This window comes from Aptenodytes patagonicus, chromosome 1 (assembly GCF_965638725.1).
Source record: "Aptenodytes patagonicus chromosome 1, bAptPat1.pri.cur, whole genome shotgun sequence".
In the NCBI taxonomy this organism is placed as follows: domain Eukaryota; kingdom Metazoa; phylum Chordata; class Aves; order Sphenisciformes; family Spheniscidae; genus Aptenodytes; species Aptenodytes patagonicus.
In genome coordinates this window covers 182,845,077-182,863,509 of record NC_134949.1, presented here as the reverse complement: position 1 = coordinate 182,863,509, position 18,433 = coordinate 182,845,077, and positions in this window count along the sequence as shown.

The following is an 18,433-nucleotide window of genomic DNA, read 5'->3' as shown; positions in this document are numbered from 1 at the left end:
TTCACCGGACTGCCAGGACTGCTCAAATATGATGGACAGTGGCTTAGCAACTTCACCCACCAGTTCCTTCAGGACCTGCGGATCGATCTCATTGGGTCCCATGGACTTGTGCACCTTCAGGTGCCTTAGATGGTCTTGAACCTGATGTTCTCCCACAGTGGGCAGCTCTTCTCCCAGTCCCTGCCTTTGCCTTCTGCAGCTTGGGTGGTGAGGCTCGAGCACTTGCCAGTGAAGACCAAGGCAAAAAAGTCATTGAGTACCTCCGCCTTCTCCATGTCCCAGGTAACCAGGTCTCCCGTTTCATTCCGGAGAGGGCCCACATTTTCCCTCGTCTTCCTTTTATCCCCAACGTACCTATAGAAGCTTTTCTTGTTGTCCTTGACGTCCCTGGTCAGATTTAATTCCATCAGGGCTTCGGCTTTTCTAACCTGATCCCTGGCTGCTCGGACAATTTCTCTGTATTCCTCCCAGGCTACCTGTCCTTGCTTCCACCCTCTGTAGGCTTCCTTTTTGTGTTTGAGTTTGTCCAGGAGCTCCTTGTTCATCCAGGAAGGCCTCCTGGCATTTTTGCCTGACTTCCTCTTTGTTGGGATGCATCGCTCCTGAGCTTGAAGGAGGTGATCCCTGAATATTACCCAGCTTTCTTGGGCCCCTCTTCCCTCCAGGGCATTGTCCCATGGCACTCTACTAAGCAGCTCCCTGAAGAGGCCAAAGTCTGTTCTCCTGAAGTCCAGGGTAGTGAGCTTGCTGTGCGCCCTCCTTGGTGCCCTAAGGATCTTGAACTCCACCATTTCGTGGTCACTGCAGCCCAGGCTGCCCTTGAGCTTCACATTTCCCACCAGCCCCTCCTTGTTGGGGAGAACAAGGTCCAGCATAGCACCTCTACTCGGTGGCTCCTCTGCCACTTGGAGAAGGAAGTTATATCATCAACGCATTCCAGGAACCTCCCGGATTGCTTATGCCCTGCCATGTTTTCCGTCCAACAGATGTCGGGGTTGTTGAAGTCCCCTGTGAGGACCAGGGCTTGTGAGCGTGAGGCTGCTCTTATCTGTCTACAGAGGGCCTCATCCGCTTGGTCTTCCTGGTCGGGTGGCCTGTAGCAGACCCCCAACGTAATGTCACCTGTCCCTGCCTTCCCTTTAATTCTGACCCATAAGCTCTCGGTCAGCTCCTCATCCATCCCCAGGCAGAGCTCCATGCACTCTAGCTGGTCATTGACATAGAGGGCAACACCCCCTCCTCGTCTCCCCTGCCTGTCCTTCCTAAAGAGCCTATATCCCTCCATCCCAACACTCCAATCATAGGAGCCATCCCACCACGTCTCCATGATGCCAGTAAGGTTGTAGCCCCACATATCTATGTGTTATTGAGATAGGCATAACATCAGACTTTGTTTTTCTTTCCATCCTCCTATTCTGCCCCCTCAAAAAAATAGTATATCAAGGAAAAAATACAGTGGGTTATTCTGGATTCACATATACCAACACTGCTGTGATGTAATTACAAAAAATTATATATTTTTAAAATTTAAAAAATTTTAAAAACTTGCATATTTTAAAATTAGCGGGGTAACAGAGTGGATATATACCCCTGTACAAGGAAGCTCAAAACCATACATGGCAAATTATTCTACATTGAATTATTTCCTAAAAATGATACATTGATTGTAATTTATTATGTAAAGTACCTTCTAAGGACTTATTACTTTTACTAGAAATGCTCCTTAGAAATGTGTGATTTGTTATAAAATTAATGAAGTAAAAGGTCAGAATCATACACACACGTGTATATATGCATATACATACATATATATATGTGATATATATCAATCATTTTTTCTGTCTCTGAATTTCAGACATTTTGTCTTCTGCAGACTGCAAGGTTTTTTGATAATGTTCATTTTTTGCTTGTGTCTTAAAAATATATTTAGGGATTTTTTTACTAGGGGCTTTAACAATTAAAGTCTGAAAAAAATATTTGTATAAAAATTTGCTGATCTTTTCATCACACTCTTTTTTCACTGGTTCTCTGTATATGATTTGGTGATGTAAAAATATAATGACCTTACAGTCTAAGTGACTTTTCTGAGCAGTGAAACTAGTGATTTCATGGGATGACTAAGTTCAAGATTCTATCTCCTTGAAATTTGTTTCCAGGATGTTAACTGCAAAGCAAGTTATATATAGCAGTAAATGCATGCTTAATTTGTGCAGAAATCATGGTGTGATGAATACAATTAAGAGCCTCGGAGGGAATAATTATATTACTGCATAAAGCTGGTGGATCTCAAATTGCTTGGTGCCTGGACTTTAAATTGGCCTGCGTTCCTGTTGTGAAAGTCATTCGTAGTAGTAACAAAACTGCAGTCAGAAATGGGGTAGTTTCAAAGTCATATAAGTATATTTACTTGTTTGCTGCAAATGACAGAGACTAGAAAATGGAAGCAGCATTTAGAGGTAAATGAACAAAAAGTTAATTCCATTAAAAATATGTGGAATTATGAAAATAAAATATAATAAACAGTGTACATCAAAGCATTGTTTCAGGTAACAACAAATCTTATAGAAATTATAAAGTCTTAATGACTGCATTTTCTTTCATACATACACAAGTAGCATGATGTAGTCCTTACTTGGTCTTTCCAGTCCATCCTAGGTACTTCTAAGAGGCTTTAATGAAGATATGTAATTGAATTAAAAGCCACAAACATAACATAAGTCTAAAATTTGACTAGTAGATAATTGCCCTATATCAGAGGGTCAGATTGCTCACCTAAGGTGTTATAACCAAGGCCAAGAATTATGGGACTGGATTCTATCATCTTAACAGCCAAGCACAATTCAATGGGCTGACATAGGGTCGTATGACCTAAAGTATTTTTCATAATAAAGACAATTTTGTAACATTGCACAGCTAGTTGTTCAACTTTTTTTTTTTTTCCTCATTGAGCATCTAGCAATAGTCTGACAAGAGGTTCACTTGACTCTGTGACCTAAAACAGAAATTCCTGAGCACAGGATACATCAGCTGCTGCAGCCCATTTAAGGTTTGAGGCTTTTAAATTTATTCAACTTCTTTCAGCATTTGGGAACCATTTTCTTATTCTTCTACTTCTTTTTATGCTTGTCAAACACACTACAGGAAACATGAAATTGTGTGTGTTGCACTAGAAAAAAAAAGGGAGAAAATAAATAGTGACTGGTTCTAAGGTCAAGAGCTGTAAAATATTACCCAAGGGAGAAAAAAAAAAAATTACTGAGATCTGAAACTGTGATTATGACGTGAAAATAAAGGCTATGGACATTATTCTTGAACTGTGGTAAATTTTCTTTTCCCTGGGCAGTATTTTATAAAACTCTTACTTGGAAACTAGACATTATTTACTCTTCATACATTTCTATTTGTTTGAAAAAGGGTAATGGTACAGTGTCTGCTTCATCAGGCACCCTCTTTATGTGAAAAGATATATCCATAATTTTAAGAACTGTTATTTTTTGCATAATGATATAGAACACAGGTATTAGTAGTCTAGAGGTAAAATTAGAGCTGCAAAAGATATGGCTCAAGATTTGTGTATCCTAAGACATCATGGTAATGCTGGTGACATCATAATAACAATGAGAATAAAGTATGACTCTTAGCTATACCAGGATTTCATAATGGTGTCCATTGCCATTATTCTGAGTGCTTCCCACATAAAATCAATAGTGAATGAGAATTGGTTATGGACTTCATGTTAGAACTTTTTCTTTATCAGGTCAAATTTGTGGTTAGTTTGGATTTCATGTTTCTGTAAAAGTGCTATTCAAAGTGTGTGTTGTGGTAACGGAAAGCCTGTCTCAATTTTCCTAAACTGTTCTTTTAACGCACTTAGAAATTTCAAGTATACAGGCACCCCACTGAAAAAAATCCTTATTCAGATTGGTTATATAATAAGGTGCTTTTTCAGTGTTACTATATTTTACTATTTTAGAAAGAGGAACTCTAATAAGTATACACAATAGGTTTATATTTTTTCATCATTAACAATGTCGATAGATATGCTTTAGATAATATTTATCATCCTGCCTGAGGGTGGATAGGCAATATTGCACATAATGCTACCTCTAGTGGAACAAAAAAATTGGAATATTTGCTGGTAACAGTAGAACTGGAAATTTCCAAGAAAAGGGTTTTTAATATGAATTCAGCAAGCTTCATTCTCATTTTATTATCACAAAGAGTCCCATTTAAAAGTTTACATTTCCAAAAATTATTTTCATACAGTGAAGAAAAAAAAGGGGGGAGGAGGATTGATAAAAAGGTATGTTTAATTATTTCCATTGACTAAATTGGCCATAGTCTTACTACCTCCATTTTTCCTACTTACATTGTTCCACTCTAATCTGAAGTCTAGGTTTGAGCTATAGAAGAGGTGATCTATACACCTATACTCAATCCTCACTTTTCTAGACTTTGAAGGGATTTAGTTTAATACAATTATTCCTGGACACATATCCTTTCTATTTTATTATATGAGCAGGTTTCAGAAACGAGTTGATATGTCATAGTGCATAAGCCTTCCCCTTCATTATTTGCACAAACTATGACCATTCTTACTGCTTCCTTTCCATTTAACATGAAGATTGTGACAGAAAAACAACATAAAATGTTAAGTTTTATTTGGTATCAGCCTATTTTGCTCACATCTTTTTCATCTGCTTGTTCTTTGTGTTGGAGAAGATGGCCAATGCAATGTACGATCCACCTTTATGCCTACAATCTCATTCTCTTTCTTCCCACATCTTCACAGAGGAAAAAATCTTCCTACAGTCCTCAGAGAAAGATGAATCAAAATTAACATGTGCAGCATCCATTTAATCACTGTTTTATTCAACAACTTTACACAGATAAAGCTTGTATCCAATGGAACTGCTAGGAAACAATGATCTCCAGATGAGCTGTAGAAGCTGCATAACATCGCAAGTAAAACCATGCTTGCAACTAAGACTTCCTTTAGAGTCAAATAGAATCAAAATGACACCCACACATTAGCTGCCATATTGATTACAAGACTCCTATCAACCACTCTTGATAATTCAAAATGAGCACAAGAGCTGCTTTAAAATATATTCTAGAGGATACATTTCTATTTTCCTTCTCTTTTTAAACAAATTCAGCTACAAATAAATACCTTCTAATGACATTTTTTTTTTTAAAGTGGCAAGTATCTGCTAGTGATATGTATTTTAATAAACATTCTCTGTATCTCAGTATAGGATAGTTCTTGCTTTCATTTCTAAAAGGTATTCATAGTGCCCAGATGTTAAACCACAGAAATTTCTTTTCCAACAGTAACATCTGGCTCGTTGGCAGGCTCTACTTGCTGTTTTGTTGGCTTCACTGCAGTTGTCTTTAAGCTGTGAAATGATTAGGATACTGATGTGATATCTTATTCACTAGAATCCCATTGCTTTTAGCTAACTCATGGTTTCTGTTCTGTAGCATTTCCAAAAAAATCTAAACAAGAACAAAATTTCTCCCAAAGATCTCTGCATGAGCTGAAAGCAATGGGGAAAAAATCCAAACAATTTCTCCAAGAATAAGACAAAATGAGTACTTTTCAGAACAATCTGGGGAAGGGATGACAAAAAAAAAATAACAGCTAATAGATATTTTAATACTATAATGTGATTCAGATTTCCAGTATATTACATTTCTTTTTGAAGATATTCTTGATAAATTGTTTTATTTTCTCCTTAAACAGGATTCACCATATTCATAAGATGAAAGCTGGGATCTTCCTTATATCCTACTTCTAGAAATACCTTATAAAATACATGAAGTATTACTACATAAAAGTTGGATGAAGCTCCACCATCAGGTACCTTATAAACTTAATAGAAAGTATATAAAATTTTAAAACTGTATACAATAGGTTTTGAGGAGAGAAGCAAGAGTGGACAAAAATTTATTAGCTACATTTTAAAGTAAATGGCCAGCCATGTACGGGTATGGATATGGATTGGGGTTTTGGCTCAGTCTTCCTTTTGTATATACTGTCTTTCTTGCATGCTCATATGACTCTTTGAGGCTGAACTTCAATGTACAGTCTTTTAAATGACTGGTTGATTGTTATCCAATGATTTTATGAAAAATGCTTTGTTATTCACTCAATTTCTGAGATTATATGGTGCAATATAGTTTAAAAAATATTACTGGAATAGTTACAGAGCAATGATATTCTAGGTTTGGTTTGTGGGGTGAAAGGAGTTTTGTTCCTAACAGTGATATATAGAATCTTTTTTTACCTTTAAGAACTTTTCCCCTAGGTCCCATTTAATCTATGAACGTTTCATTCAGTTATTTTGGTATTACATATAAAGTTCTGGCATATGGAAACTAGTCTTTGCTTTCTTATTTATAAATATACATACAAAATGTAGTATACTGTCTTCTTTTAGATTCTCATAAACTTAATCTTAGCTTTTATTTTGATCAATGAAAAAAAGTTTTCCAAAGCTGGAAAATATGAAAATTCTGTGATTCTCAGACTGCATTTTAGATACAAATTGCTGTCTAGCCATATCTCTGTTATATAATAATAGAAAAGATGGAGCTAATATAAGTAAAGCAGATGGTAAAAGGTGCTTTCTGACCAAATAGGAGCAGTGGAACTGAACCTGTTTTCATGATTTAACCCCAGCTGCTTGCTCACTTCCCCCCCGGTGGGATGGGGGAGAGAATCAGAAGGGTAAAAGTGAGAAAACTCGTGGGTTGAGATAAGAACAGTTTAATAATAATAATAATAATAATAATAATAATAATAATAATAATAGGGAAATAAAAAAAGAAAGAGAAATAAAACCCAAGAAAGGCAAGTGATGCAAATGAAAACAATTGATCACCACCAACCGACCAACGCCAGTCCCCGAGCAGTGGCCCCCAGCCAACCTTCCTCCTAGTTTATTGCTGAGCATGACGTCATATGGTATGGAATACCCCTTTGGTCAGTTGGGGTCAGCTGTCCCAGCTGTGTCCCCTCCCAATTTCCTGTGCACCCCCAGCCTACTCGCTGGCAGGGCAGCATGAGGAGCAGAAAAGGCCTTGGCTCTGTGTAAGCACTGCTCAGCAATAACCAAACCATCCCTGTATTGTCAACACTGTTTTCAGCACAGATCCAAAACATAGCCCCATACTAGCTACTAGGAAGAAAATTAACTCTACCCCAGCTAAAACCAGCACACCTGTATAGCTCAGCCCATTTGTAATAGATAATCTCAATTGTCATTGCTCACATCAATTGCTTTTGAAGTTGCTGTACGTCATTTAATGCCTAGGAGTTATATAGCTTTCTTTGAAACCTTTAACATAATACTGTTGAGATGTTGAAATATTTGTTTCATATTTTTGTGTTGAGTTATATATGTCACCCTCCTACTTAAGAAATTAATGTTGTTGGAGTTATTTTACTTTAAATTAAATATGCATCCTTTTGTAAAGATACAAGACCATTACTTGATATACATCCAATTTGTCTTCTAATTTATGAAAGTATAATGATATTGCATTATTGTTATAAAGTTAATCAAGACTTTAATGGGACAGCTATGTTTCTATTGAGTGGTGTTTTTTTCTTTTACTATAATGCATGTCTTCAGTGAGCTGATTATGCAGTGTAACAATGAATTCACTAATTAGAAAGTTATTACTACATCTATAATGGGTAGGAATTCTAGCTTTGTAAGTTGCATTTTAAGATGCTTTCAAAAAGAAGATAGAAATAAAAAATTTTAAACATACATATCAATAGTTACAGCAGGGTGCTTAATCTATGAGCACTTGGTCTGTTTTACTTTCCAGGTTTTTTTCACCTTATGATGGGTATTTCCATGTATGTAAACACAAGATGACTTCACATAATACCTCTGTGACTTGATAACTTCTATTACTTGTTTTGCATAGATGTGAGAAGCTCATGCCAAGGACCAAGAAAAAAATGTGAGTTTTGGTTTGAACAAGAAGACAATTTGTTACACATTTTTAACCTTGTTTCTGCTTTGAATTTCACATGAGGATTAAAATCATATTTCCTCTCAAAAGCAGCAAAAGCAGCAAAGACCATATGATTAAGAAAAAGAAATATATTTAATATTAGGAAGTCCAAATTTTGACCATATTAGAAGTGATGATTTTTTTGTTTTGTTTTGTTTTACCTTTAATTAGAATGATAATTGAATCCTGGTCATCAACAAACAAGTTTTCTTCAGGTTAAATAAGAACAATGCTTTCAACCAGAAACTGAATCTATGTAATATTCTACTTATAATCTGGAGCTTCTAGTCTCAAAATTATTCATATAATTAATTCTTCTTTGGTTTATCTCACTATACACATCAAAGATCTAAGAATTCTTAATAACATTCTAGGCACAAAATGACAAATAGATTAAAAATAAATTCTACATTAGATTTAACAAAGTATAGTATCATGAGAGCTAGAGAGCAAACGCTTAAGTCTCTAATTTTGTCCAGGCTCTAGCATCACTAAAATCATAAGTGAGACCTACCTAGTTAAGTGTTTATGATTTAGCACCTGCAATACCTAAAAAATTAAGTGCTTCACCCAGGACTGCATCTCTGTGAACTCAAGACTGTCAGGCCTGGATCCTGCCTGAAGATCACTGATCTGAGATCCAGTTTCTACACTATTTCTACTTTTTATTAAATTAACATATAACGCAAAATGCATAAAAGCATCATGGGGGAAAAAGATGATCAAGGCATCCTCCTTTACAGCTTAGTGACTGAAAATGAGGATACTGATTCTTTGTCTTATTCTTTAACTGCAAAATCTTGGAAAGACCACAGATGTCTGACAAAAATATAGGATAAAACTAAAAAAAGACTACCATAGCTAGACTGACAGTGTGACCCTAGAGAAAAATGGGTATCAGCAAGCTGTTGGTAAAATGCTGATTTAAAGAAGCTTGGAGTTGTAAGCAGAGCATTATCTGGTATCATTTGACTCTTCTTGTTTTGAGGATAGTAGGAATTTACTAATGAAGAACATAGAAATACAATCACATCAGCTATATCTCATCTCTTTATCAAATTACTTAAAGAAACAGCATCCTCTTTTTTTCCCCCCACTTCAGAGAGAGATATGAAGAAAAAATTGTTTTTATGAGTAGAGTGGGGTTGACTTCAAGATTATAGACACCTAAATTTAAATGCATAAATTTACGTCTTTGTATCTGAACAAGGTTTTCAAATGTCTGTGATAGGTAACACAGATCTACTTAGTACATGAAAAGCTTTTGGACAGCTGTTTAACCCACCTTGAAATAGATCTGTACATTTGGTCTTCTTTAGGGTCCAATTTTGGAATAACATTGAGTTATCTGGTGGCATTTGTGGTACCTAAGAGATCTGTATGAAGCAGGCAAATAGGAGAGAATCTGCATGAAATCTGAGTCCTTTTAGACCTCTAGTTTTGGGTCAAATGGGATATATTAGAATTGCTTGTCATGTGGCCAACTGTTTTCTTACAATAAGCATGAGCTCACTATAGGGTAAAGAGTCCTTGGTATCAGTGATGGCCAGTCAATTGCTCATTTAATTACTGAGTATAACTACAGCAAGCTAACTAAGAAGGCAGCTTTTAGATCTACATAGCACCAAATTCCACTAAGAATATGATACAGCATCAAGATCTTTTTCAGTAAAATGTCCTCTGTGTGTACAGTATCTCCATTATATGCATTACAAGGGTTGTATTTTTCATTAAATATTTTATATAGACACAAACACTAGGAATTACATTGCTGCAGGTTGTCTGCAGCAATTTATTGATTTATTGAAATCTTCTCTAATACTTAAGCAATTTTGCAGGTTCTTATGAATGCCAGAATAAAAGTGGAAAAAGGTATCAGTGGGCTCTAAGGTCTAGTTTTGTACTTGACATACTCAATATGATGTCACCTAAGAACTGCCATTAGCATATACTCTGAATTAGGAAGAAAACTTTAGGCGGGGGGGGGGGGGGAATCCTTCTTTTATTTTTTTTTTAATCTCAGCCCACTTATAGCTAGGAACTCGAAAATCACCCACTATATCTTGCATCATAAAACCAAGAAAACAAATAAAGAAAACCCCAAAACTTTGGGCACATCCGTTGTTTTTCTGGATGGTACTTTTGGAGGGGCGGGTTGTTTGTTCTTCTGTTTGGGGAAGAACCTAGATGTGAGTCATACTGTTCTAAGGACTTGCTGTCTTGTTTTGGCAGACAGCAGCAACCCTGCACTGCTGTTCTTTGGAAGATGTTACTATAACAGACATTACTCCAGTGAATTTGGCAAGCATAGCAAGTTGAGAGATACTGCTGCATCTTTTGGCACTAACATGCAGCTTAGATCTACAGTCCCCTGATGTCTCTTTTTTTTCTTTCTTTTTTTTCCTTTCCTTTTCTTTCTCCCCCCCCCCCCCATCATTATTATAAACACAAATTAAGACGGTTTGGATCCATGGTCCCAATCTAAATTTCTCTTGTCCCTCATAAATGAACAGTATGCTTGAGCTTGTTGCTTGAGGCCAGGGAAGGGCTGCTCAAAACAGTTCAATACTTTCCTAACAGAGAGTCTGAAGGGAGTAGAGCCTGTTCTGCTCCTGTGACTGTTTTCAGGAACCTCCTGTTTATCCCAGGGTCTCATCCTGGCATCTCTTTGGATAAATAAATAAAATATTAGAGAAAAAAAAAAAAATCAGCCTCCTCTGGTCCTATTTTAGCCAGACTTCATCTTTCACTTTTTTAAATATAATAAAATATATCCTTCCAAATTTTATTACCAAAATTATTTGTCACTTTTGCCCCTCTCTTTTTCACTTCCCTCAAACATTCTTCATCAAAAACAAGCAGACGTGAACATCTGAACTAAAAAAAAGGGTAAAAAAAAAAAAGCATGGTATCTTTCACACATTACATGCTTTTTTTCCCCTTGTAATTATAACTATGTTGAATGCAAACTGTGTACTTGTAAACTTCTGAAAAATAAAGCCTCTATGTATATTTCTTAGTAAATTAATACTATGGGCCCTGGGATTTTCTTATTTCCAAATTAGATATCATTAAGAATCATCATTACTCAGACCTAACATATGTTTGCAGTCTGAGCACCTGCAAAAACTTGTCACGCAGAGGCTCCTCAGAGAGAAAAAATAATATTTTAGCTGTTTCTTATGAGGAAGATTTTCAGTGACATACGAGAGAATACTAAACCATCTTATTTTCCTTCCCTCCTCCAATTTCTTACATAAGAGATAAGGGTTACAAATGTTTATCAAAACACTGAAGATGTAAACAGGCCAAAGGCGTATTCTCAAAAGTGAATTGTAATACAAACAGCAGGTAATAAATGAACTTAGTGCTCGCACAGATTTCAGTCCCTAAATATTCCACATGTATCTTTAGCTTTGTGCATTTTATACAGCAGCACAACTTCTCCTAAAACTCAATAATCACGTAAAACAGGCCATTCTAATGTTATATGTCCTAGAAACAATAAATCTGTATGAGATTTCCCATTGTATTCACATTCACGTGTGTTTTAACATACTAGTGAATGAGGTGGAAAAGGTAGATACAATGAGATGAAGCGTAATATCACAAATCAAAATAATTCTTTGTTATTTTTTAAAGGTTCTTTATTGAACCTTTCTGGTTTTGTTGATAATATGAAGAAGGTTTTATGCAAAGGAATTTTTTTCTGAAGGAACTTTTTCTCACAGTGTGTGGTTTTGGTTACATTATCTGTAACCTTGAACCCACTTCCAAATAAAAGCATAGTTTTATAGGACTTACAAAACCAGGAAGCATTTCAAGGAAGTTCATAGTTAAGGAACTTGGTGTTTACTGAGTGTGTGAAAACATGAGAAAGCTTGACAGGCTCTGGTATTAAGCCATAGCTGTCACCTGTTATGGAATATAGAAATAAGTAGGTACCTAAAAGGGCTATATTTTTTTGCTTGTTTGTTCTTTAAAGTTATGTCCTTACACAAGTATTTTATTGGTGTTAAACCTTCTATCACCTTCTGTTACTCAGCAGCTGGTACAATCCTCTGCTCCCTGGAGCAGAGGTGTAAAAGAGGCAGTTACTTGGAATATAGATGCATTTCCCTGAACCACAACTTTTTATCTCCAAGATTAATTATAAAGAAATACTGTGTCCATGAAAAAGAAATCTTTTCTCAAAAATTATTTTAAAAAATCACCATTCTATACAGTGTAGAAGCAAATTAAGCAAGCAGGTCATCACAAAGAATGGCAAATGCTGTCAGACTTCAGAGTTTTGTGACCCCACTTTATGCAGTCAGCTGAACTGCAAATTTGACGCCCAGAGCTCCTGAGGCTTCATTTTATCCTCAGGTGTTTAGGCAATTCAGACTGACTGAAGGCATTTCAATGGAATTTGTCTGGATTTAAATGTAACTCAAACTGGACCAAGGACCAAGAACTACAGCAGAGGTTCATGCCATGCAGAGATATTCTAAAACTGACACTAGAGGATCATGAGAGTATGTCCGAGATAGAAAAGATGATGTTGAAAAACATTCAAAGAGTATTATGTTTTCCTTTCTGGGAAGAATGGGTTCTCTAAAATATTGGATAGCCTCCACTAAAACAGCAGAGAATCAATCTAGGAAATTACAGAACAGCAAGTTTAAATTCAATAGCAAGTAAATTGCTAGAACATTTATTAAAGCAGTCAGTGTGTAAGCACCTAGAGGAAAGCAAGGTGATAAAAAGTAGGCACCGTATAGTAGTTACAGAGAAATCATGCCAACGCAACAATGTCTTACTTTTATAAGCCCTAGTAAATTAAGGAAATGTTGGCAACACACAGTAGATCTCAAGCTAAAATTCTGCACAATATTCTCACATGGCAATTAAAACACAAGGAGGTTGAAATATTGCATTATGAACAAACAACCAACATTAAGATTGACAAACAAATAATGATTACACTTCATTCCTAGATGGAAGGACTGCTGATGGAATCATTTTCTCAAGAGAACTATTGTCATTTTTTTATATCCTATCTCATTCTTTTTAAAGTTTTCCTCATTATTTACTAATAACTGTAAAAGGATGTGTATTTGTATTCAATGGGAAATCCTTTATACATACAACTATTTTCTGTTTGCTTTAGCTGAACCAAAACCAAAATTTAATCTTTATTTCTAATTTCCTCTCACTTGGAAGAGAAATAATTATCATTTGCATTGTACAGAGAACAGAGGCAAAATCGGCTCACAAACTGCTTTGTAATATTGCTAGCACAGGGACGGGACATCTGCCCAGCTCACTGTCACCGCATACACCAAGTACAACCAACTGTTTTCACATAGACTTAAATCAGAGTTTAGAAATAAAAATATCTTATCCCCACTGTTGATTGTTTATGAAATGGAAAGGCTTTTCACAGTTTTAATAAAAAGGTAAAGGATGTATAGTCCTTGGGCTATTTTACCAGTGGGACTGGTAAAATATACAGTTGTGTGTTGCAGCCCATCTCATTTGGGCTGCTCCCCAACATCTGCACCAAGTTTCTAGGAACAACAACTTAGTGAAGAGACAATCCAGATTTCTACACAGAGCTGACAAGTTTTATTAGTTCTGCACATGCTGGACCTGAGCTGAGCCATTTATTCCACACCTGTTCCTTTACACTTAAATTCTGGGCGTTTTATTCACTTGAGAAGGCTTATAACTCAATCTTAGCATCGTGCCAGTCTAATAAACTATCCCATCAAAGTGCTCAAAAACACAATGTAGAGACGCCCATTGTGCCAGGTAAAATCTAGCATAAAACAGAGAAAAGCAGTCCCAAGCTGGAGGTAATAAGGCTAGCTAGAAGGCAGCCTTCCCTTCATCTGCTTCTCTGTGCTATAGTTTTCATATAGTTCGAAGCCTGACCTGTTTCTATGTGTTAAACGCAAACTGTGCTGAAGTTAATTTCCTGACACTACATCACTGCAGGATGTAGGAGTCAAGAGAGACTCAGCAAAAGGCACTGGATTTATGCGATTTAACTTTAAACTATAAGGTAGGACTTCTTTCCAAATTGTAAACAAATTTGTTTCTATACAGATATCTAAATGGTGGTGACCACATGTGGAACATGCTTTCACTACAGTCAATGGAGATACAGTCAATGGAGATATAGTCAGTGCAATCAATGTAATCTGCAGAGTACAGCCTAAAGCAAAGGCCCATAGGTAGTTAAGTATCTCTCCCAACTCTATCAACTAAAATGAGTACGAGCACGATTCAGGAGTAGCAACTGAAACTAATCTAGGATAGAAATGGCACTAAAATGCTTATGCTTGGACAACAAAATCCCTTCCCTTACAGGGAAGTAGACTATAATGAGGGCTTAGAAATAGAGCCCTCAGGTAGACATTCACATTCAGAGGCCTACATATGGGTGTCTACAATCCTGAGCTCTTATTTTCTCACACACTGTGGGGCTTGATCCATTTTTATGAGAGGCGCCTGTAATACCAGCTGAGATGCTCTAGATCTTCCATCTGGCCTACGGCTGCCATAGCAGAAGGCAACTGGCTCTTCTAGGTTGTGTGTCACATCTGTGAACTGTTGTCTCAGATATTCTAGAGTGTCTCAGCTGGCATAAGAGTCCTTTCTGCATGCAAAATAATCAAACCAGATATATCTCCATAGGCATTCACCTATACTCCAAGGAAATAAATAGGCACTCTATGGTACAATTAATCTCTTCTCAGCTAGACATCTAAATACATCAGACAAATTGTACTTCGGTATTTCCTATTTCTTTCCACTTAGAACTTATTTTTATCACATTCCTCAGAGCTTCAAAGCAACACTTTTAATGCAGTACTCCCAACTCACCTTTGCCTCAGAAAATGCAAAGTTTGCTATAGGCTATAATACATTTGGTTTCTGAACTGACAGTTTAGAAATACTAGCTTTCCAGAGCTGGTTTGGGCATCCATCCAGCATTTCATCACATGGTATAGATGTACCTGACTGCTGAAGGTATTTTGTATTCAGATCATTTAATCACATTTTGTTTTAAGTAAATTAGCCCACTGGTCCCTCACATGTTATATCCATTACCTAGATTCATCTTGTGATGTTAGTGCTGTTAAATTGCCAGTAGCTGCTCTTACTCTCTTTGAGGTTATTAGGACTTAGACAGCAATTAAGCAACATGTCGACTGCGCTAGAGTTCCAACGTACAGTATAAGAGTTTATAAGAAGATTGAGTGTAGCTCCAGTCTAACAGAGCATGTGACTACATATACTGTCATAGATGCCAGCATATGAAATCATTTTCCTAGGACAATATTGTAAATAAAGTAGAATATGACTTGACAAAACTTCAGAGAATGTACTGCAAATATTCTATTCTGAATTTTGCAATGAAAATTGATTCATTAGGCAATTAGGACCAGAATCAGTGCCATTTACATGTCTCCTTAGGTAAAGCTTATTCTCTTTCCTCTCTTTAGGTGATATAATTATTGCAACAAAAGCAGGATTTTGCATCAGGAGAAGCACTAATGCCATGAGCTTGTTTCATATGAATAGAGTGGATAGAGAAGCTGGGTTAGTGAGGACACTGCCAGAGAAGCTGAACTGGATGATAAGAAATGTTTGCAAAGAAGTTGATAGCTAAACTGGAAGGGGGGGGGGGGGGGGGGGCATATCTAAGAAACTGAATACCTGATGAGAGTTTGGAAAAACTGGAAGATAGCTACATTTTGGAGCTAATCGGATACCCTGAGAGAGAAGCTGTGAATCACTGTATTTGTGAGGAGTTAGAATCACAGAATCATAGATTCATTTAGGTTGGAAAAGACCCTTAAGATCATCAAGTCCAACTGTTAACCTAACACTGCCAAGTCCACCACTAAACCACGTCCCTAAGTGCCACATCTACATGTCTTTTAAATACCTCCAGGGAAGGTGACTCAACCGCTTCCATGGGCAGCCTCTTCCAATGCTTGACAACCCTTTTGGTGAAGAAATTTTTCCTTACATCCAATCTAAACCTCCCCTGGCGCAACTTGAGGACGTTTCCTCTCGTCCTATCACTTGTTACTTGGGAGAAGAGACCAACACCCACCTCGCTACAACCTCCTTTCAGGTAGTAGTAGAGAGCGATAAGGTCTCCCCTCAGCCTCCTTTTCTCCAGGCTAAAAAACCCCAGTTCCCTCAGACACTCCTCATAGGACTTGTACTCTAGACCCTTCACCAGGTTCGTTGCTCTTCTTTGGACGTACTCAAAGGGTTATTCAAAGTTATTCAAAGAGTTATTCAAAAGGAGCTGGGATGAGCAAGAAGGTTTGTGGCACATGGATGGAAGATGAGGAGAACTGACAGAGTTCTGCAATAATATATTTGTGGGCTGAGAAAAAAATGTTACTTTAAAGAAAGGAATAATAAGTTATTCATGATGGGAGAATGTGGGACAAGTTAGGTCCTATAAAGTATTTTTATTTTATTTTATTTTATTTCTTTTTTGTTTTGTTTTGTTTTAATGTTATTCCTTTAGATTCAATGGGGGTGGCACAGAAAGAGTAGTGGTTGGTGACCTATGTCACCACAAGCGCAGCTGCATTAGTAGCCAGCCCTGTCCTTGAAGCTGGACATGACGTTCTGTCCAGTCTGTGGGAATGTGTACTCTACAACTGTGTATCTATCACGTAACTTTGCAAATACACTACAGCTGACCTTAAAGAAATATTTGGTCAGTGATTTTAAGGGTGGATGTTCCTTTACTATGAACCTTTATTAGCTATGCGCAAAAAAGTGATAGTAAATTTGGGCTGTATTTGATAATCTGTGCTGTGATCATTTTGGCCCGTTGAGGTTCATTGTTGTCAATCAGATAAACCAAATAGTGTTGCTGTTTAACTTTTAATTGCACGGGGAATATTAACTGAATATTCAAAGAAGGAGAGTAAAAAAGTAAGCTTGACTGTGCAAATACAAATCACATTTAATATGTTCAAAAATGCTTTGTAGTTCCATCAGCTCTTCCATAAATTTAGTCATGTGGTTGTTCATAATAGCATGATTCAGTTGCCTAACCATAAGCGCCATCTGAGATCACTAGAGTGTCCTACCTCAATTTTAGCTGCCATTTTGGAAGGGTGAGGTTTCTCTGCACATACTGTGTCATATCTGACAGCCCCACATGGATTTTTAATAGAAAAAAAAAATTGCTGTGATTAATATAGTCTATTAGAGATTTTAAAGGAATAGAAGGGAAATAAATCCACTCATAAAAATGTTGACATAGATATAGGTTGCTATTAAGCTTTGTGGTTCATTATTAACTATCTATTATCTAGCCTTCTCTTGAAAGAGAATAAACCTTATAATATGCATTTTTTACTTTATTAATGTATTAACAACTTATTCAGTAATATGCATTTGTCCAACATACCATAGTATCGCATTGGTGGCGTTGTAGGTGCGGATTGGATTTTGACAATACCTTCAAGACAGTAAGATGAAAATAACTTGAATAATATTAATTTGGCCTAATAATATCTCTGGCATAGAAAGATATTATTTTTCACTATTTAAGAAAAGTCATTAAGAAATCCCTCACTCGTGGGAAGAGATTAATCTCACCTAAATTAAGTCATCTGAAATTTAAGCGTGTAGCCTAAGCTAGTTTTCCTGTCTCCCTCTGCTGTCAACGGAGAGCCATTCTTCTTATGTTTTAAAAGCAAACGTGCTCTGGAGGATCCCATTTCTCTCCATGATTATAGAGAGATTCTAGATGATCAGTTGATCATCTAACTTTTAGAGATACAAAGTGAATGTCAGACATCATACTGAATGCCCATATTCTTCTCTGGAAGACTCTGAAAAGAAACCCAGATTCCCAGATTGTTAGTCCTTGTATCATTAACCTTAGGGTGCCTTGGGGTACAGACTGAAAGAATATTTTCATTCAAGTCTATACTTCTTTCACTTAAACTGGACTACAGGGAGAATATTTTGCAAGGGGAAGATTTAGTGGAATGAGGAGGGTCTAAAGAAAGGAAAGTGTATAAGGAAAGGATTAGTGTGATGTGTTTAGAGTACAAAGGGCTACAAGAGAAAGAGGATGCTGTCATTCTTAGGAAACAGCACTAGGACATAGTGTGCTCTCACTGTAATCATAGAATCATAGAATCATTAAGGTTGGAAAAGACCTCTAAGATCATTGAGTCCAACCGTTGACCCAACACCACCATGCCCACTAAACCATGTCCCTAAGCGCCTCATCCACACGTCTTTTAAATACCTCCAGGGATGGGGACTCCACCACTTCCCTGGGCAGCCTGCCCCAATGTTTCACCACTCTTTCAGGAAAGACATTTTTCCTCACGTCCAATCTAAACCTCTCCTGCCG